Source organism: Podarcis cretensis (genome assembly GCF_951804945.1).
Source record: "Podarcis cretensis genome assembly, chromosome: 3".
NCBI lineage: Eukaryota > Metazoa > Chordata > Lepidosauria > Squamata > Lacertidae > Podarcis > Podarcis cretensis.
Window position 1 is genome coordinate 120,297,671 of NC_137172.1, and position 19,625 is coordinate 120,317,295.

At 45.2% G+C, this 19,625-nt stretch overlaps 1 protein-coding gene and 1 long non-coding RNA gene across 3 annotated transcripts in view; both read left to right on the forward strand.

Annotated features, from left to right (window-relative positions):
• Positions 1-19,625, forward strand: part of LOC307212685 — a 183,621-nt gene that overhangs the window by 41,609 nt on the left and 122,387 nt on the right. Inside the window, exon 1 of one of the 2 annotated variants that reach the window (XR_013837098.1) lies at positions 19,102-19,117. The exons of the other annotated variant lie outside the window; for it this stretch is intronic. This is a non-coding gene — a long non-coding RNA (uncharacterized lncRNA). Of the gene's footprint in view, positions 1-19,101; positions 19,118-19,625 lie in introns of those variants that run through there. 2 annotated transcript variants of the gene reach the window in all.
• The window catches only part of SERTAD2 (SERTA domain containing 2), a 135,481-nt gene continuing 121,948 nt past the window's right edge, over positions 6,093-19,625 (forward strand). Inside the window, exon 1 of the mRNA XM_079970070.1 lies at positions 6,093-6,194. The gene's annotated coding sequence lies outside the window, so the exon portion shown is untranslated. The remainder of the gene's footprint in view (positions 6,195-19,625) is intronic.

A 19,625-nucleotide genomic window follows, 5' to 3' on the forward strand; every position in this document is an offset into this window, starting at 1 on the left:
CCGCGGCTCCGGGGCGGATACTAGCGAGGGGAGAAGGCGCATTGTGCGCCCCGACACTCCCCACTGTGGCGGGCGCTGTACTGGCTGTGACGTCACATGGGGGCGGTGCGTGCGTTGGTCACACACCGTCCCGACGTCACCTTCCCGCCCGCCCACCCGCTACATTGTAAGGGGCATGTACGCTGGTCACTGCATTGAAAGGGGGCATGTACGCTGGTCACTGTTTTGAAGGGGAGTGAAGAACAGACACACACAAAAAGGTAACTTGTTAATTTAACGTTTATTTCTATGAGGAGGAGTAATTCTGAGGGGTCAAACAAAGAAATAATAAAAAAGTGACAAAAAAGTTATTTTTATAATGACGAGTTTTGCGGCTCCCAGTTTTTTTTCTTTGGAAACGGGTCCAAGTGGCTCTTTTTGTCTTAAAGGTTGCAGACCCCTGGCCTAGAGCTTGTCGATCAGAAGGTCGGTGGTTCGAATCCCCGCAACAGGGTGAGCTCCCGTTGCTTGGTCCCTGCTCCTGCCAACCTAGCAGTTCAAAAGCACGTCAAAGTACAAGTAGATAAATAGGTACCGCTCCGGTGGGAAGGTAAACGGCATTTCTGTGCGCTGCTCTGGTTTGCCAGAAGCGGCTTAGTCATGCTGGCCACATGACCTAGAAGCTGTACACCAGCTCCCTCGGCCAATAAAGCGAGATGAGCGCCGCAACCCCAGAGTCGTCTGCAACTGGACCTAACGGTCAGGGGTCTCTTTACCTTTACAATGCAGAAGTCTACACCTCACCTCAGCACTTGCTTGCGTACTATTAAAAGATGGTAATTTATCAAATTCTATAAAACTATAACAAAGAGAGGATGCAATTTGGAAAATGTTTCAGGGTATGTCCACATTACCACTTACTCTGCATCCAGTGTGCTCCTAATGTTGGCTTTTGAAACTTGTGTTCACACCACATTAGTCACAATCCATACTGATCCTATAGTTTATTGCTAAATACTGCTGTTTGATGCGTTTTTTCCTCCTCAAGCCAGCTTCAATCTGACTAGAAAACTTAAGCTGCATTTACTTCTTTACTTTAGCATAGTGCAAACATTTGAGACAGCCATCTCACATGCACAGATGAGTGTGCATGCACAACAACAGCTTTATAAATAGGTGTTCCAGGGTGGAGAAACCTAAAAGGTTATGCCTGCTAGGTGAAGACACGCACACACTCTTTGACACAAAGAACACTGTAAATGCAACAGCAAATGTGAACATACCCATAAAGGTAACAACCGCTCCCAATTTAGGCAACAGGGAGGAAGAAAACATGAATCCTTTACCAGTCATGGGACCCTGGCAAATACCTGAACTTGATGCCTTTAAGGAAACAGAGGGTGCAAACCTTTGGAGAGAATGATCTTCAGGAGTAAGATACCGTTTGACAATTATTTTAACACCATTCTTAAAAATATTTGTCAACTTCAAAATCTTATTGTTTGGGTATTATGAAGACAGGTATGTTCACAGAGACCCCGCTCATCACTTGAAGTCAGTGTAAAACACCACAGTGAGCAGTCATATTGCCTAACATCAGTAAAGCACTTTCCAGCAGAGGCAGTTCACACATTCAAGCACATAAGGTCACTAGACTACTGCAAATGTGTGAGCTGACTCCACAGGAAAAAACTGGGTCTGAGGTGACGTTTGCTGTGAGATCTGTAGCCCCACGTTCACTGAGGTGAGTTAGACCTGTGAAGGCCCATTAACCATAGAAGCCGACTCCTAGGGGTTGAGATCTCTTCACTCCCCCTCCCACAATAATATATTGAAGGGGCCGCCCCCCACCAAGTTTATGGGCATTGCCATTCAAATGGTGTGTGTGTGCTGCATCTTGTGATTGATTATACAGTATCCCCCCGTATTTCATTTAAGTTGGCACCCCTGCCATTAACATAGCTGAAGTAATCGAGTGTGTTTGTGTGTGTGTGTGTGCGTGTGCGTAATACCTATGAACATATATATGATGGGGGGGGGGGCGACAAGAGCCAGGTGAGAATGTTGAGATATCAAATGATGAGGAACTGAAGGTCTATAAAAACTCTTTAAGTCCAGAGACAATAAATATCACCAACAAGCAGTTTTCCCCTCTATCAGCAAAGTTTTCACTGTTGCGGTGCAAAATCTGGAAAAATAAAGATGTGCAATTCGATTAAGTTCAGTGTGTGTGCAAACTTGTTTAAGATCAGCACTCTGAAAGAAATGTGTTTATCCAATGGATGGTAAAGAAAGCTGTGTTATTAATTGAGCAGCCCTCTTAGCTATGGTCATTTGGAAGACAAGAGCTGAATTTGTTAAGCCCTTTGTTTTAAACTGCATTAGGTAAGTCAATGTTTTAGCCTTATTAATTAATGGCCTTTCTCTATTGTGTGTTTGTATAGTTACACTCCTTTTCCCCCAGAGGGTCTGTACAAAGTCTGATACTTTTTTGCTGTGTTGTAATTGCTTATGTCTAAATCAGCAATAAATGGAACTTGTCCATGACTTTGTCTTTCGAAGCTACAATTTCACACTTGCATCAACTTGAGCTTTCTGTAGTTCCAGTATTATTGGCTTGTGCTGCCATTTCTGTAATGCATGCTAATAACAATGTATATGGACCTGTATATGGACCTGTAGCAATCCTGGTTTTGTTGTTTTTAATAAAAAGAAGAAGACGACAAATTGAGAATATTGATAGGGGTGTGGAGAATTAGGCATTCTAAGCTTAGTTGCAATCAGCCCACATATATCAGATAGAACAGATGTGCAATAAATTACGAGCGTTTCAAGATCCGTTACCAGAATGTGCAATCCCAGTAATTAGGAAGCCGCTTGCTGCACGCCCATGACAAATCCCACATATCTTCGCAATTCACAGGCCAAGGAAGGGTCTGTGTGGCCCCCCCTCCTCTGAAAGCAGCAGGGAGCTCTGGCTGGGAAGAGCAGCCTTCCTGCCAATGTTCCCTCTCTGAAAAACCACACACTCCCCCCACCCCCACTCCCTGCTCTCTGAAGCACACTTTACTAGCGCTCCCTTCCCTCAGGCCTCCCAAGCTACTGCAGGCTTGGAGACAGCCCACTTTCTCTTCATGACAGGCGATTTGGTCCCCCTGTGGGCCCTCTCCATTTCCAAGGCAGACCACTTCCGTCCCCTTCTGGCAATCCTCTCTTGTTCCCTGGAAGTGCTTGTTTTCTGACTTCAGTGCAGGCGACCTGCTTTCTTATTCCGTTTTGCTTTTCAAAAACGGGCATGTGCTTTTTCTTTTTTGCGTCTCCTTTCCCACCTAGTAAATCTTTTTCTGCATCCTCAGTGCTTAACTTGCCAAAAGACGGATACCAAGATTTCAGAGCAAGCGAACAAACAAATAAGCTCCATCTATCCTAAACCACAGAGCCTAGGACTTGCCGATCAGAAGGTCGGCGGTTCGAATCCCCATGACGGGGTGAGCTCCCGTTGCTCAGTCCCTGCTCCTGCCAACCTAGCAGTTCGAAAGCGCATCAAAGCACAAGTAGATAAATAGGTACCGCTCCGGTGGGAAGGTAAACGTGTTTCCGTGCGCTGCTCTGGTTCGCCAGAAGCGACTTAGTCATGCTGGCCACATGATCCGAAAGCTGTACGCCGGCTGCCTCGGCCAGTAAAGCGAGATGAGTGCCGCAACCCCAAAGTCGTCCACAACCGGACCTAATAGTCAGGTTTACCTTTACCTTATCCTAACAGTCAGTGCTATTTTTCTAGAAAAAGAGGTGCCAGAACTCATCATACGAACACCTCTCTCGTTCTCTTGGAATGGCGGTGGCGCCCACCTGAAAAATGCGGAAACAGTTCTGGCAAGTTCCGGCTGGAAAAAAGCCCTGCTAACCATACTTCTTCTAATCCTTCAGTCACAGAGGGTGCCCCTAGCCAGTGACTATTTTGCAGGAGGGACTCAAGCACAAACAAAATGGTTTATGGGCTGTGTACACACCTGGGCATTAATGTGCACATGGGCTGGACAGACCTGATTGTTTCATGTATGCTTTTGTGCACTTTTGTTACAGATGAGCGTTTTCAGCTGAAATCTGTTCTTCCCATCCACACTAGTGGGCAGTGCTTCATAGGATGTATTCACACTATGTGTGGTTGTCCTGTCCTTTCAATTGCTACTGCCCTTCTCATCAGAAGTTCCATAAGCAGTATTATTCTTTTTTAAAAAGCTGCCTTGCACAAGAGCAGTAGTACTAATGAACCCTGGGTACAAGGGGTGTGATCCAATGCCTCAGGTAGCCATTCTATGGTACCTTCAAAACTGGAAACAAATCAAAGACAGTTTATTTATTTCTTGTTTTAGTAGCCCACCTTTTGTTTCCTCCAAGGAGCTCAAGGTGGCATCTACATGGCCCCCACCCCCTTCCTCTAGGTTAGGCTGGAAAATGGTGACTGGTCCAAGACTGGCAGAGCAAGCTTCATGGCTGAGTGGGGATTTGAACCCTTGGCGCACAGGTTCTAGTCCAACACTCTAACCTTTCTTAGACTTTGGGTCCCCAGATGTTGTTGGACTACAACTCCCATTGTCCCCTAGCTAGCAGGACCCCAAGATGGAGCCCCTCTGCTCCCAAATGCCAACCAGGGAGGAAAGGAGTGAAAGAAGATCTCTGTCGGGAACAAGGGGATGTAGTGGGGAAACTGACATTGGGGTGGGCTACCCTGGCAGTTGCTGCCACCTGAGATGGTCGTCTCACCTGGCTTCATGGGTGAGCTGGCTCTGAATAAAGCTCTACACCAGGATGTGCTGTCCTTGTGGACCCTGACGTCACATCACCTGGCCTCATGGTGTCACGAAGAGTCGGACATGACTAAATAACTAAACAAAACAAAAAAGTGGGCATGCATGGGGCTGGCTCAGCCCTCAGGTGCCCCTTGCCCCTCTTTTCCTGTGCCCACCCCCTCAGGAGGGGGAGGACCATTTCAACACAGTGCATCTCCCTTCTGCTTCACCCAGTAGCACCAATGCAACCATCTGGCAGTCAGAGCTGCTCGGCAGTGGAACGGACTCCCGTGAGAAGCGCCGGACTCTACTTCCCCGCAAGGATTTGAAACCAAAGTTGGGGGACTATTTGCCAATGGAGATGTTCGTTGAGACTCCTGCATTGCGGGGGGGGGGCTAAATTGGAGGAGCCCCTGGGTGCCTTCCAGCCCTACAATTCCACGATCTAGCGTCGACTCCCCCAGGGGGTGGACTAGATGACCCCGGGTGCCCCCCAACTGCACCCCATCGCCTGGTTCCACGACGCCTCTCTTAGAGGGCGGGGCAAAGCCTGACCAGCCTCCCTCCTCGGCCTCCCCTCCTCACCCCCCCCTGATTGGCCGGTCTCTCCTTGCCTATCATGCAATTCCCCACACGGCATTGGCCCACTTTGTACGGACTGGGGAAGAAACAGAGCGGAGGTGGTGGGGGGGGGGCAAGGCTGCCTGCTCTCCCTCACCGTCTCTCTCTGTCTCTCACGCCCCTTCTCTCCCCTCAGCGCCCAGGAGACTCTGCGGAGGAAGCAGGCGCCCGAGGCTTGCTGGCTTGCCCGGCCCTGGCGCTGGGCATAGGCTCCCCCCCCGCCGCCTGGGTGCCTGGCCCCGGAGGTCTCTCTTCGCCCGCCTCCTCCTCGCCGCCTCCCCAGACAGGCGGCGGCGGCGACGGGGCTCCTCCTGCTCCGGGTCCGGCCAGCCCTCCTCCCGTTCTCGCCTCCTCCTCCTCCTCCTCCTCCTCTTTCCTCTTCCTCCTCCCTCCTCCTCCCTCTCTCCCTCGCTGCTGATACATGGCTAGCTGCTTGCACTCGCTACAGTGTCACATCCTCCTCTGCCGCTGCAGGGCCAACTTCCCTCCCTGGCTAGGAGGTCCTTGGCAGAGGCGCCGCTGCAAAGTGATGGGATAGACCAAGGAAATCCAAATAAAAGGGCCCCTTCAGCACCTTTGGGGGGGGAGGGGGCGCATGCCTTTCGCCCCTGGCCAGCCTGGGTCGCCCCTTCCCACTCTTGGGATCATACCCCCCTCTCCCCTTCCTTGGAAAGACTCTTGTTTGTCTTCCTTGTGTCTTTTTTCGTGTTTGTCCCCCCTCCCCCAGTCCCCCCCTTTTTTAGTTGATCCCCCTCTTTTTCTCCCTCCCTTATGAGCCTGGATTGCTGAATTCCTCTGGAAAGGGTGAGTACGAAATGTTTTGTGTGTTTTTTAAAACGCGTTTGCTCAAGAGCACAATGTTCTCGATTTGTTCGTTGCACTGTGTAAAATGGAAAGGGGGAGGGAAATGACAGGCTGGATGGCAGGAATTAAGCAGTTTTTGTGCATTTTAATGGCCAACTTTATTCTGGGTTTGTGCCAACTGCTCTAAAAGTTAAACCTGGTTTTTTCCTTCTTTCTTTTGACTAACAAGACTTCTCCTATCCCTCTACCTTCTATTATACATTATATAATACTAGAAATTGATAACTGTCTGGTGGTGTGAAATGGTAGATATGCACCTAAATCAGGGCTCCTCCTCAGACTTCTGAGCTTAGAAAGGTGTCATTGACCCCCAATCCAAATTCTTAGGAATGTATATGAAATAAAGTCAACAAATAGCAATATGTAACCAACATTTAGTAAGCATCTATCACCATCATTTGGTGGGTAGGGAAAGAGGAGTGTTGGTATTATTATTTTGACATTGTAGAAAATAATTGTTTAAAAAGTGAAACTTTGCACCTGTATACAATTTTTATCAACAAAGCAGCATGGACTGAGAGCATCATGGAATTGTTTTTTTTTAAAAATAAAGACATTCCTCATTGCCTGTCCCCTTTATTTCTGAGGCTCATAGGTCCTGATTTAAATAAAAAAAACACACGCTATACCACATATACTTTGTTTTGTTTGCTAGGCCCTTTTCAACCCTCTTTGGTTTTAATGTACTTTTTTGTGTTCCATTCAGATTCAAAATGTAGATGTGCTGGGATTGTTCTTGCGTTCAGATGCTTGAGCAAAGTTTACAATCATAGTGCATTCTTTTGACTGTGTAAAATGCTTCTGATCACTCCAGAATGAAAACGGATAGCTTTCAGTTGGCAGAAAAGAGGTTATGCACTAAATTTCTTCCCTAGGTGAATGCATCTTTAGAGCTGTTTTGTTGTGCATTTTCTTGGGTGGATATTTGCCATGACAGGTATATGGAAACTCCAGTTTCAGAAGCAGTTATGCTCATGAACACCAGTTGCTAAGGAGCACTGGGTCCGAGGGGGGGGGGAGGCTATTGCCTGCTTGCAGCCTTCCAAAAGACATCTGGCTGGCGGCTGGAGGAAGCAGGATGTTGGACTTCATGGGCCCTTCGGTCTGCTGCTGCAAGCGTCTCCTTTGTGCTGCATTTACTAAACTACTATCCTCAACTCCTTTACTCTTTACAATCAAAAGATTCAGAATGTTTCACTAATGCCCTAAAGCTAAGGATGTTGGCTAGAGCAACATACATGACTGTTCTTCTGGCATGTCAGAAGCAGTGGTATTAACAATGACACTATGGTCATTTTCCATTGAGCAAGTTGTGGTGTGAAGCTGCGTTTGCACTGTGGTGGCCTGTGTGGTGTGTGCATAAATAGTTCGTGTAAGGTCGGGCTTAGTGGTATACTATTTAGTAACTTCAGTGATGCTTTGCTAACTTAGCTCATTTTTGGAGACATTCTCCAAATGTGTGTCTGTGCCTCTGCATCACCAGTTTTAAATATTATTTTAGTATTATTATTCAGTCTTTATATAAAAGCTATTGAGCATCCCTTGCCTTTTTCGGGTCACTGTATTACTTTCACAATGCCTCTGTCATTATGCCATGAACCTTCAGTTTCACTTACCCACCCAATGCTATCAGTCTTTTGATTTAAACCAGTTACAGGTAAGCAGTGACTTCTGTTTAGGGAATGCACCTTTGATCCTTAATATGGTTTAGCTCGTTGGTCCACCCTGCAAATATATGGTTAAAAAAAGAGAAAGAAATGGATCTCCAAATGCATGTTTAGGCTAAAAGTGTGTCCCAGATCTGAGAACGTTGAAAACTATTTCATTAATGATCCTGAGAGCATAGTACAGAAGGAACAGGAGTCTGTAGTCCTCCTTATAAAAGAGTTAATGTGAATGTTATGGACATGTTGCCAGAGGAAGCAATGCGTTGGCTGTTTGCTCAGCAGGAGTCAAAGCCAAGAAGAACTGGGGTATCTCTACATCATGAGTTCACTCATTGTGATCATTCTGAGTGAGGAGGAACGCTATGCAGTTGTATTTATCAACTGTGTGCACATCACAGATATATGCTTCTCCTTCTTGCATAGCCCTTGCAGAAAGTACCTAATGTTCCTGTGAATTTAGCCTTAATTGCAAGTATTGTGTGATCAGATGTCTCTCAGGAGCTGAGTAAGAGTGAAAATGCTTTGCCCCTGTTTTAACCAGTCACAGTTTTGCTATGCTTCCCCCATCCCCGCATAATGTATGATTTCCTTCATGTTCACGTAGAGGTGCCACCTGTCCTGTATAATACGGGATTGTTCCGTATTCCAGTGTAAAATGCAACCTCTCCTGTATTGATACAGTTTTGTCCTGTATTTCAGGTCTTCTCTCTCTCTGCCAAGTACATGTGCTTGAAAAGGGTGTATGAAAAGTCTTGTATTTAAGCTCTGGGTACCCAAGCACAGAGATGTTTACAAATTTGTGTCTGTGCGCGCGGACGTGCATGTGTCACAAATTCCAGAGGGGCCATCCTGTTAGGCAGCAATAGATTGTGGTGGGTTGCTTTGAAGTCACTTCAGCACCAGGTGAAAAAAAGAAATCGTCCACCAACGGCCCCTGTCCTATCCTGTATTTTGCCAGAGCACAGGTGGCAACCCTAATATTCAGTGCTGCCAATTTTTACAGCATATTCCTCCTATTTATGATCTTTAGAAGCAAGTGTCATTGATTATGTAGCCAAAACAACACCATCCATGCATAAGAAGCAGGTATCAGCTGGCTTGGGGGAACTCCACAGCTTGCAGAAATACATTTTAAAAGACCTTAAAAGCAGGGGTGGGGGAGAGAACAGCCCATTGAGAACTGAGCATGCTCAGTGAACTAAAAATGGTGGTTGATTGAAAGAGGTCAAGAGTGAAATGGAAAAACCAGGAGAAATGGGAAATGAAGTACCCTGAGGAAGAGCATTCTACACTGCGACATTTTGTTGCAAACTCCACTTGTTCTATTTTGAAATGGATGATTTTGGCTCTTCGGTCATGAAACTAAATATGTAGGTCTGCCCGGGCTTTTAAGCAAATCCTCTAAAATATTTTCTTTATATAAAAAAAAGACTTGCTTTGGATTTCTTGTTATGCACTGGTTAGGAGAATTGTGCTCTTTGGTTGGGTGGGTGTTGTCAGCTCGCCTACAAATAAATCACAGACACAGTCCAGTGAAGGTGGGTTGTTGCTGCCCTTGCAAGTTGGTGCGCCTCTTAGAATTACCTTTCTCCACTCACTGATGGATATGGATCAGTGGTTCCAAATTAGGGGGTATGGGGACCCCAGGATCCACGGAATGCACCCAGGGGGTCCCCCATCCCAATGTGGGGGACAGGTTGGAGCCCCTAATGTGCATCTTTGCTGGAAGCCCCACTGATGGCAGCCTAATGCACCCCCCATCCCCATTACCTCCCACTCAAATCACGCAGTGGAGGAGACTCCACTTCCTCTCCTCTCCCCACCCACCAGATTTGTGTGGCTTCTCCTTCCCTCATCCCCACGCCTGATCTCCAATTTCAGCCATCGTGATATATCGGAATATTGCGATGCTTTGCTGCTGATATATCACAATATTGAAAACCAGATACAGTGGTACCTCGGGTTAATTCATTCTGGAGGTCCGTTCTTAACCTGAAACTGTTCTTAACCTGAAGCACCACTTTAGCTAATGGGGCCTCCGGCTGCTGCCGTACCGCCAGAGCACGATTTCTGTTCTCATCCTGAAGCAAAGTTCTTAACCCGAGGTACTATTTCTGGGTAAGCGGAGTCTGTAACCTGAAGCGTATGTAACCCAAGGTACCACTGTATCTCTCAGCCCTGGTCTGTTGTTTTTTTTATTATACCTAAAATCCTTCACTTATTAGGGGCTACCCCGTATTTTGTTCAAAAAATTGCTTTGCAGAGGTAACTGCCATAGAGTTGTCAAACTTTTCAAAAGTAGGGGATCGGTGGCTTAGCTTTTGAAAAATAGGGGGTCCTCAGTAATTAGCTATTTGGGAACCACTGTTATAGATGATTCCCAGATGACCGTCAGAGAATGTTTGGCTAACACAACTAACTACCCTGTTGATCATTGAAACAGGGAATGGGCAAGTTGTAGATGCTACCTCCCCCTGCACTTTTTCTCACATGCAGTTTTTCAGGGAATTCCTGTCAATGAAGCATGTTGTCCATGAAGGAATGTGGGAAAACTTCAGAGCTGGGAAACCTTTTTCGGCTTGCTGTGATTGCCCCAGAGGCAGGGCTATATCCAGGAATTTTGTACTATTGGGGCCCCTGAAATAACTGTGTGTGTAGAATTTTGTTTGTGCATATTGTTGTTGTTTAGTCGATTAGTCATGTCCGACTCTTCATGACCCCATTTACCAGAGCACGCCAGGCACTCCTGTCTTCTACTGCCTCCTGGAATGTCATCAAATTCATGTTGGTCGCTTCTATAACGCTGTTCAACCACCTCGTCCTCTGTCATCCCCTTCTCCTTGTGCCCTCCATCTTTCCCAACATCTGAGGTTTTTTCCAGAGAGTCTTCTCTTCTCATGAGGTGGCTAAAGTATTGGAGCTTCAGCTTCAGGATCTGTCCTTCCAGTGAGCACTCATATCCAGTGAGTTGTGCATATTACATGATGCTATAACATACCTGCTCACACACAAGAAAAAATATAATGTAATAGCAGATCTATTATTATATAATAGAAACATTCCCCCCCAAAATCAGTCCCCCCCAAAATCAGTCCCCCCAAAAATCATACCCAAATAACATATTGTTAAATTAGTTCTCAATCAATTCCCTTCCCCTACTCTTTCTGTCACCCAGGTTCATGCAGTCACATAGATACTCTTTCCCTCCATATCATCATCCAAACACACGTGTGTTCAATAATATATACCACCCTCGCTGATTCATTTCTAGGCTCTTTGAAGGGAATTGTGCTCCCTTTGGACAGATCCTGGAAGGTGAGCCAGACAGCATTCCTTAATTTCACAATTGCTCACCAGGGCATACATAAAATTCTTAGTAAAATGTCATGTGAGCTACATGACTGGAATATTCTTTTTCTGGATAGTATGAAGGCTCTGTTTAGTTGCAAACAGATATGTTTTATGAGCAACCAATTAGTATGCATGCTTTTCTGGGCATACATGAAAGATGGAAATTCGATTTTGATACAGTTATTCTAAAACAATCCCTTTTTCTTTGTCATTTAAAAGAACGATGTAAATTACCTTGGTTTAGATCAGTGTTCCTTGAGGACGGCTGCTGATGCATCCCATTAAATATGTCCTGTTTGTGCCACTAGATTTTGCTTGTCTCCCATGTTCACCAACGTTCAGGTGAAATTGCTTGGGGAAGGTTTCCTAGAGGTTTGGACTGTGGCGATGTCAATATTCCTTTGACATTCAGCACTACTTTCTCCTTTTATCTGAACTGGATGAAGCATTGAAAACCTTGCATTGTGTAATGGTTCTAGGGGTTGCTCAAGCGTAAGTTGTCGCCACACCTGGCTGGGTTACCTGGGTGAACCCTTTCTGTCTGGACAGCCACCCATCCGTGGCTGCCTCAATCGCTGGCAGAATCCATCAGTGGGCGTTTCTTGAACTTCTTCCAGCAAAGAAGTTCTTTGACGCCCAGTCTCCTCCTACTCTCCCTGCGCGGAAGTCTTCTGCGCAGGGAGGGTGTGGGCAGCGGAGGACCCGTGCTCTCCCCGCTGGTCTCCGGTGAGGAGTCGTGGAGCCTTCTCTCCGATTCCCCCATCTGCCCCCCTTCTCCACTGGTGCTACGCTGATTTCCTTCCCCAGCAGATGGGCTGCCTCTCTCCCTACTGGGACCCTCTCCGGCATCCCTCTGGAGCCTTCCTTCCGCCTCTGGCTCCGAAGGCAGTTCCCTGACACATGGCTATCTGGAGTCAGCAACAGAAACTCTGTTCAGGCATGATGCAAATGTTAACAGTGGACGGTTTGAATGAGTTAGTTGTTGGTGTATTGCGTTCTGGAGGGGGTTGCAATTACCCCTTAAAGTGTACCTGCACAGTGTTGCCTGTTCTGCAGGATCTGGAAATCTTTTGAATTCCTGCATGGTGTCTGTGGCCAAGATCACTTTTTGTCAGGTTCAGATGATATATCAAGCTGTGGACATTCCTGGAGAAAGGGGATGTAGCTGCTGTCATAAATACCTTGGCAACCTATTTTAAATGGCATGGGCATTATACCACATGGCCAGTGTGGTGTGATGGTTAAGAGCAGTGGACTCGTAATCTGGTGAACCGGGTTCGCTTCCCTGCTCCTCCACATGCAGCTGCTGGGTGACCTTGGGCTAGTCACACTTCTCTGAAGTCTCTCAGCCTCACTCACCTCACAGCGTGTTTGTTGTGGGGGAGGAAGGGAAAGGAGATTGTTAGCCGCTTTGAGACTCCCTAGGGTAGTGATAAAGCGGGATATCAAATCCAAACTCCTCCTCCTCCTCCTCCTCCTCCTCCTCCTCCTCTTCTTCTTCCTCTTCCTCTTCCTCTTCCTCTTCCTCTTCTTCTTCTTCTTCTTTAGGGTGATGTCACCTAAGGCTATCCAGAAAATTCATCAAATCACTTCATAGTGCAGGATAGGGCATAAGAGCATGTAACATTTGTGTTTAAATTATATATACACTGGCTGATTAATTTCTAGGCACAAGTTGAATAGCTGTTTTTGACTTTTAAAGAATTGTGGCATCTTCTTCCACATGAACGTTTGAAGAGCAATGCATGGCATCCTGCTCTGAGTTTGTTAGCTTAGGGCAGGGGTAGTCAACCTTTTTATACCTACTGCCCACTAATGCATGTTTCTGGATGGTAAAATTTCCTTACCGCCCCCCAGTACTGATGGAAGGATTCAGCTTGTGCTGTAGAACCCCCTACCGCCCACCTAGAATCCTGAAGTGCCCACTATTGGGTGGTAGGGACCAGGTTGACAACCCCTGGCTTAGGGTGACCAGCATAGACAGAATATACCAGGATTCCTCAACCTCGGTCCACCAGATGTTTTTGGCCTACATCTCCCATGATCCCTAGCTAGGAGGACCAGTGGTCAGGGATGATGGGAATTGTAGTCTCAAAACATCTGGAGGGCCGAGGTTGAAGAAGCTTGGAATATACTCTTGGTGGTACAGAATTGATAGAATTATTTCCTTGGGAAGTTCATCAGGCCTCCTCAGTTTAGACTGAGAATGTCCATTAAAACCACATTTGAAGGAGATATGATTCCCGCCCCCTCTGGACTCAACACAATGTTTTGTTGGAGTCTGTTGCTGTTGTTGTGATTTTGCAGTTTTTTAAAGAACTGAATTTGTGGTTTGAAAAACCAAGTTTTAAATAACTTAATAGCATGGTTTGGATTTCACACTTTTAATTGTTGCTGAAGCATGTTGGGGATATAAATTGAAATAATAAATAACTATAAGTTATTCCAAAAGGATCTTTTCAAATGGTTAACAAAATGGGAATTGTGATGCAATGTAGGTAAGTGTAAAGCATGGGCGTAGCTAAGGGATCCAGAAAAATTCTTGAAAAGCAGAAGCCCAGTAATGTCTGTAATGCCCCTTAAAAAAGCTTAAAAACTTTGGGAAGATCCCCTAAAAAAAGCTCAGCAGCCTAGGCTGCCCCCCCCCACTTGCCCAATCTCCATCTTGCTCACCAGAGTTGTGACTAGATCCTTTTATTTTTTTGTGTGATGGATCAGATAAGAATCAATGGCTCTAGTCTCGAAGCCCCTTGCATAATACATCCCCCCCCCTTGTGCAAGTGGGAGGGGTGTTGCCAACTTCTGCTAGTTCCTGTTCCCCTCCCAGCCAGTGGTATAGTTACATAATTTTAGACTCCAGGTTTAAAGACCGTAGCACCTGCTTTCCCATTTTTGGATGGTAATATGTATTAATTCAGTGTGACGCGGCAGCTAAAAAAGCCAATGCAATTCTGGGCTGCATCAATAGGAGTATAGCATCTAGATCAAGGGAAGTAATAGTGCCACTGTATTCTGCTCTGGTCAGACCTCACCTGGAGTACTGTGTCCAGTTCTGGGCACCACAGTTCAAGAAGGACACTGACAAACTGGAACGTGTCCAGAGGAGGGCAACCAAAATGGTCAAAGGCCTGGAAACGATGCCTTATGAGGAACGGCTAAGGGAGCTGGGCATGTTTAGCCTGGAGAAGAGGAGGTTAAGGGGTGATATGATAGCCATGTTCAAATATATAAAAGGATGTCACATAGAGGAGGGAGAAAGGTTGTTTTCTGCTGCTCCAGAGAAGCAGACACGGAGCAATGGCTCCAAACTACAAGAAAAAAGATTCCACCTAAACATTAGGAAGAACTTCCTGACAGTAAGAGCTGTTTGACAGTGGAATTTGCTGCCAAGGAGTGTGGTGGAGTCTCCTTCTTTGGAGGTCTTTAAGCAGAGGCTTGACAACCATATGTCAGGAGTGCTCTGATGGTGTTTCCTGCTTGGCAGGGGGTTGGACTCGATGGCCCTTGTGGTCTCTTCCAACTCTAGGATTCTAGGATTCTATGAATTCACTTACTTCAAAATGTAGTAAGCGGGATGGGATGGACTGCATTCTGGAGCTTACCAGTTCCACTAGTTCCGCCAGAGTGGGATTTGCAGGTTCAGCTGATGGCAGTGTTTGCCAACCCAGCTGGGAATGGCTGCTCTTGGGAACCCCACTTTGGCAGGCCTTTGCAGCGAGGCTTGTGTTCAAATCAGGTTGCGAGGGAAGGAAGGAAAGAATTAGGAGTGCGCTTAGTGTGGTCCTGATTCACTTTTTTTGAAAAAAAAAATCAGGTGGTGATTGAATATTGGGCTGCCTCACTTACCTTTCAAAATGGCCCGGGGGGGGGGGGGAGCTCAGGATCCAGCCCACTGGAAAGATCCTCTTTCCCATTCCTGGTTTAGGCAAAACTGAGCTAGGTAATTGACAAATGTTGGTAGCTCAACATGGTGGCACAACGTAAGGAACATTGTCTTACGAAAAACAATTACCTGGCATGTTAGATTCTTATCTAGAAAAGCTAAACCGGACTCTTCCTTGGGAGTGGGGTGGGACTTTGTCTCTTATATTAATAATGAAAATCTGTACCAATTTCTTTTTCCAGCCTCATTGGACATATTGAAGCTTCGATACATATACTGAAGTTGGTTTATTTTATCCTAATGTTGTTGTTTTTCTTGCATAATGAAGAGATTGCATCTATTTATGCTATATTTTGTAACGTACATTTTGTTTATTTTCCTGATCACTTACTTTGATCTCAACCCTGGTTCTGTCTTGGTTTTTCGTTCATCTGTTACTAAGGTAGATGAACCAGTGGTATGACTCAGTACAATAGTGCTGGAAGATATTTATGTGGTGATGCAATAAGTTTTGTTTCCCTTTCTAGGTCTAGAGGAATGTTAATTGTGTATCATTTTGTCTTTCTTTCGCGTGTACATATATATATATATATATATATATATATATATATATATATATATATCACATTGAAATTAGCTTGAAGGAATTTTGATTAATTATATTCCTGTAAGCCTGTTATTTATGGGACGCAGGTGGCGCTGTGGGTTAAAGCCTCAGCACCTAGGGCTTGCCGATCGAAAGGTCGGCGGTTCGAATCCCTGCGGCGGGGTGCGCTCCCGCTGCTCGGTCCCAGCGCCTGCCAACCTAGCAGCTCGAAAGCACCTCCGGGTGCAAGTAGATAAATAGGGACCGCTTACCAGCGGGAAGGTAAACGGCGTTTCCGTGTGCGGCTCTGGCTCTGGTCAGAGCAGCGATGTCACGCTGGCCACGTGACCCGGAAGTGTCTCCGGACAGCGCTGGCCCCTGGCCTCTTAAGTGAGATGGGCGCACAACCCCAGAGTCTGTCAAGACTGGCCCGTACGGGCAGGGGTACCTTTACCTTTACCTTTAAGCCTGTTATTTGCACAGATTTTTATCGCTGATTTTTGTGTAAATTGAATCAAACAACTAAGCAAGCATCTAAGCAAGGTTGATAGATCAAGCTTTGGTCTGATGTTGTTAGAAGACAGTATTATCCAAAATGTTCACACTACTGAGCTGCTTCTTGTCTAGGCAGAAAGCTGTGCCTCTAACAGATTATCAAGAAGGCGACCTGTCTTGCTAAGTGGGTTTGAGCTCTACTACCGTGTATTTACATCTTTTAAATGAAATCTCCTGAAACTCATATCTGAAGCTTTTGGAATGACGAGCGATTGTTCTGTTTGTTTCATCATGTTTCCGCTGGCTTGTGTGACTGAGTGTTCATAGCTATGCTTTGTGTCACTGATGGGGATGTTTTAGTAATTAACATTAATTAAACAGACTTGGTTGCCTTTAGGGGCTCTCTGGCTCATGATACTGCCAAATAGTTTATGCAGTAAACAAAAATCTTATGTTTTAGGATTCTAGGGAAGCTTAACTTTGTTGGTGAGGAACTAGTTTCAGCACAGGTGAGGTGACCAAAGTAGAATTCAAGCTTTAGCAAAATGCAGCCTTTAAAAGCATTGCTTTAGTTAAATAAATTGTTTAAATTGTTATTAAGAAAATGATTATTTTTCTCCTTCCAATAAAGTGCAGCAGAAAAGTTGTCCAAATGTAAACTGTTAACTTACTAAACCTCACAATAATTTCATAATTATCTGTCTATGTATTTCTAATAGTATAACCAAATCAGCAATTTTTGTTATAACTGTAAAAACTGCTCTGGAAATTTATTATGCAAAAAAACCGAAACCTTCATCTGGTTGTACATATTAAGATTATACCAGCAGGAATGCCTTTCTGTAAAAGAAGAAGAATAAAGATTTACCGTATTTTTCGCTCTATAACACGCACCTGACCATAACACGCACGTAGTTTTTAGAGGAGGAAAATCCGTAGGCATGCCACCCGTAGGCATTCCCTCCATAACACGCACAGACATTTCCCCTTACTTTCTAGGAGGAAAAAAGTGAGTGTTATGGCGCAAAAAATACGGTAAATCAAGTGTTACTGACTAGTGATTTAAATCGTGATTTAAATTGATTTGATTTAAATCCAATCCATCTCGTTGGTGGGCAGTGCTGGTGAAGAGGACTTGGCCGGGGGAGGGGGGGCGGGCAGTGCTGCAAAGGTGGGTGCAGAGGGGAAGGGAGGAGATGGGCTGGGGTTTGTGGTCCGGATCAGGCCGGGTTCACAAAGAGGTTTGCTGTGGAAGTTCATGGTGCTTGTTTAAAGTGAGCTCTGGCTCTGGACGGGGCCTAGAAAACTTGCAGAAAAGAGAAAATCTTCCTATTACTGGACTGGTGATGCATGCAGAAGTAAAGTTCACCAAGTTGGAAAATTAATAGTATCGTCCCTGCTGACATTTCAGAGGGAGCGCTGGGTGGGGTGTGGCCCAGTCCAGTGTGTACGTTTTGTAGTGGATGTGTCCTCTTTTATTTCGTGCTTTCAGTTCAGGAGGAGGAAGAGTTCCCAGTTTCTCCTCCCCAACTTAACCATTCTTAGCTTACCATGCTAAGAAAAGGATTTTTTTAAAAAAATCAAAATCTTGTGGTTTTCCTACTTATTAAGTGAGACTGATTTGAATTAGAGCAAAAGTTTGCTATCATGTTTGCGGCTCCAGTATAACGCTAAGAAAGGCTTGAGTGCTCTTTAGAAACAATCCCTGAAAGGCAGATAGGGTTTTTAGAGGTAAACAAATAAATTCCACATTATCCACAATATTGCCTGGCACTTCTCCCTAGCACTGCCCAAATCCCTCTATATATCTCCAGCAGCACATAACTCTTAAGAAGTAAAAGCCAGATTGCCATGGCTTCTCCTTGTAATCAAGGAAATCCCAAACTTTTGCTTTTGGAAGCGGTTGGGATTGTGAAGCTAAGCCCCTCTTCAGAGGTTCTTGCCTTTTTCTATTCCCTGAACATCTGCAAAACTATGTGCTGACAGTAGGCAAGGAATCGTATTTGCAGGAAGAGCAGTGCTGTCAAAATATGACTAACTGCAATTCAAAATTAGGTTGCTGTAAGGACTTCAGGCAATGCATTGTGGTCGTGGCACAGGAGCACAAAAAGTTCTGGTTGCCATAGTAATTGTGTTGTGTGTGGTGGGTTATACCTGCTAGTTAGAATTACATATTGTAAATTTTATACAGGCACCAAAATTGTACTTACTCCCATCTCAAATGATGAATCACTTGCACATGTGTGCTGGAATCCTCACATTTCTAGTTTAGCCAGTCATTCCTCATGGATTGCTTGTTTGCTTCTGTTGGCCTCTGTTGTTGCTTCCTTTAAGGGTTCATCTCTGGATGCCAAACTGATTACTGTAGTACCTGCTGTGGACAAGGAGTGCATGTTGCTGTTCAGGTTGTGATGAGGAAAGCTTGTGTGTGTGTGTTGAGCATAATTTATTAAATAGCATGGCATTCTCCTTTCAATGGCACCTTCTTTAATTGCCTGAGGCTAGAGCTGTCAAAAAGTTATTTCCTTTTTAAGGGCATTTCTACCTATTTCCAATCAGACTCTGAGTGTGTTTGATGCCATGTGAAGTCTGCAAAGACGAGGAGGTTAGGGGGCTGTGGAGACCTCTCTGAAAACAAGACCGTTCTGGTGGTGTTCACAATAAAATGTGGCTCTCCAAAGAGTCTACTTGCTCTGATACAGTGGTACCTCGGGTTACACATGCTTCAGGTTACAGACGCTTCAGGTTACAGACTCTGCTAACCCAGAAATAGTACCTCTGGTTAAGAACTTTGCTTCAGGATGAGAACAGAAATTGTGTGGCGGCAGCAGTGGGAAGCCCTATTAGCTAAAGTGGTACCTCAGGTTAAGAACAGTTTCAGGTTAAGAACGGACCTCCAGAATGAATTAAGTTCTTAACCCGAGGTACCACTGTACTCAAAAATGTTTGTGGGAATCAGTTTTCTATGACTCTGGAGATCTGGATGATGCTCCCTGCCTTCTCAAAGGATCTGGTAGTAGCTGAAACTAATAAGACTACTGTACTGCGCTGGAGAATTATAAGAAGTGTTTATTATTATTATTATTATTATTATTATTATTATTATTATTATTATTTTGGAAGACATTTTCTTAGAAGAAAGCTAGCTCCTTGTGTGATGTGGTATATGTGTGCCTGTACGCACACACGCATGTATCCCACACTCCCTGGTGCTTGTCTGGTTGGCTTTTCTAATGATTTTGCTGGATTTGTGCCACACCACAAGCATGATTAGAATAATGATAATGAAACAGGGGCAGTGGGGGCTATTTTATAGACTCGGTTAATGGCCTGCAGGAAGGCAAGTCTTATTTGGTTTCTTATGCTGTAGATAAAATGAGGGGTGTTGT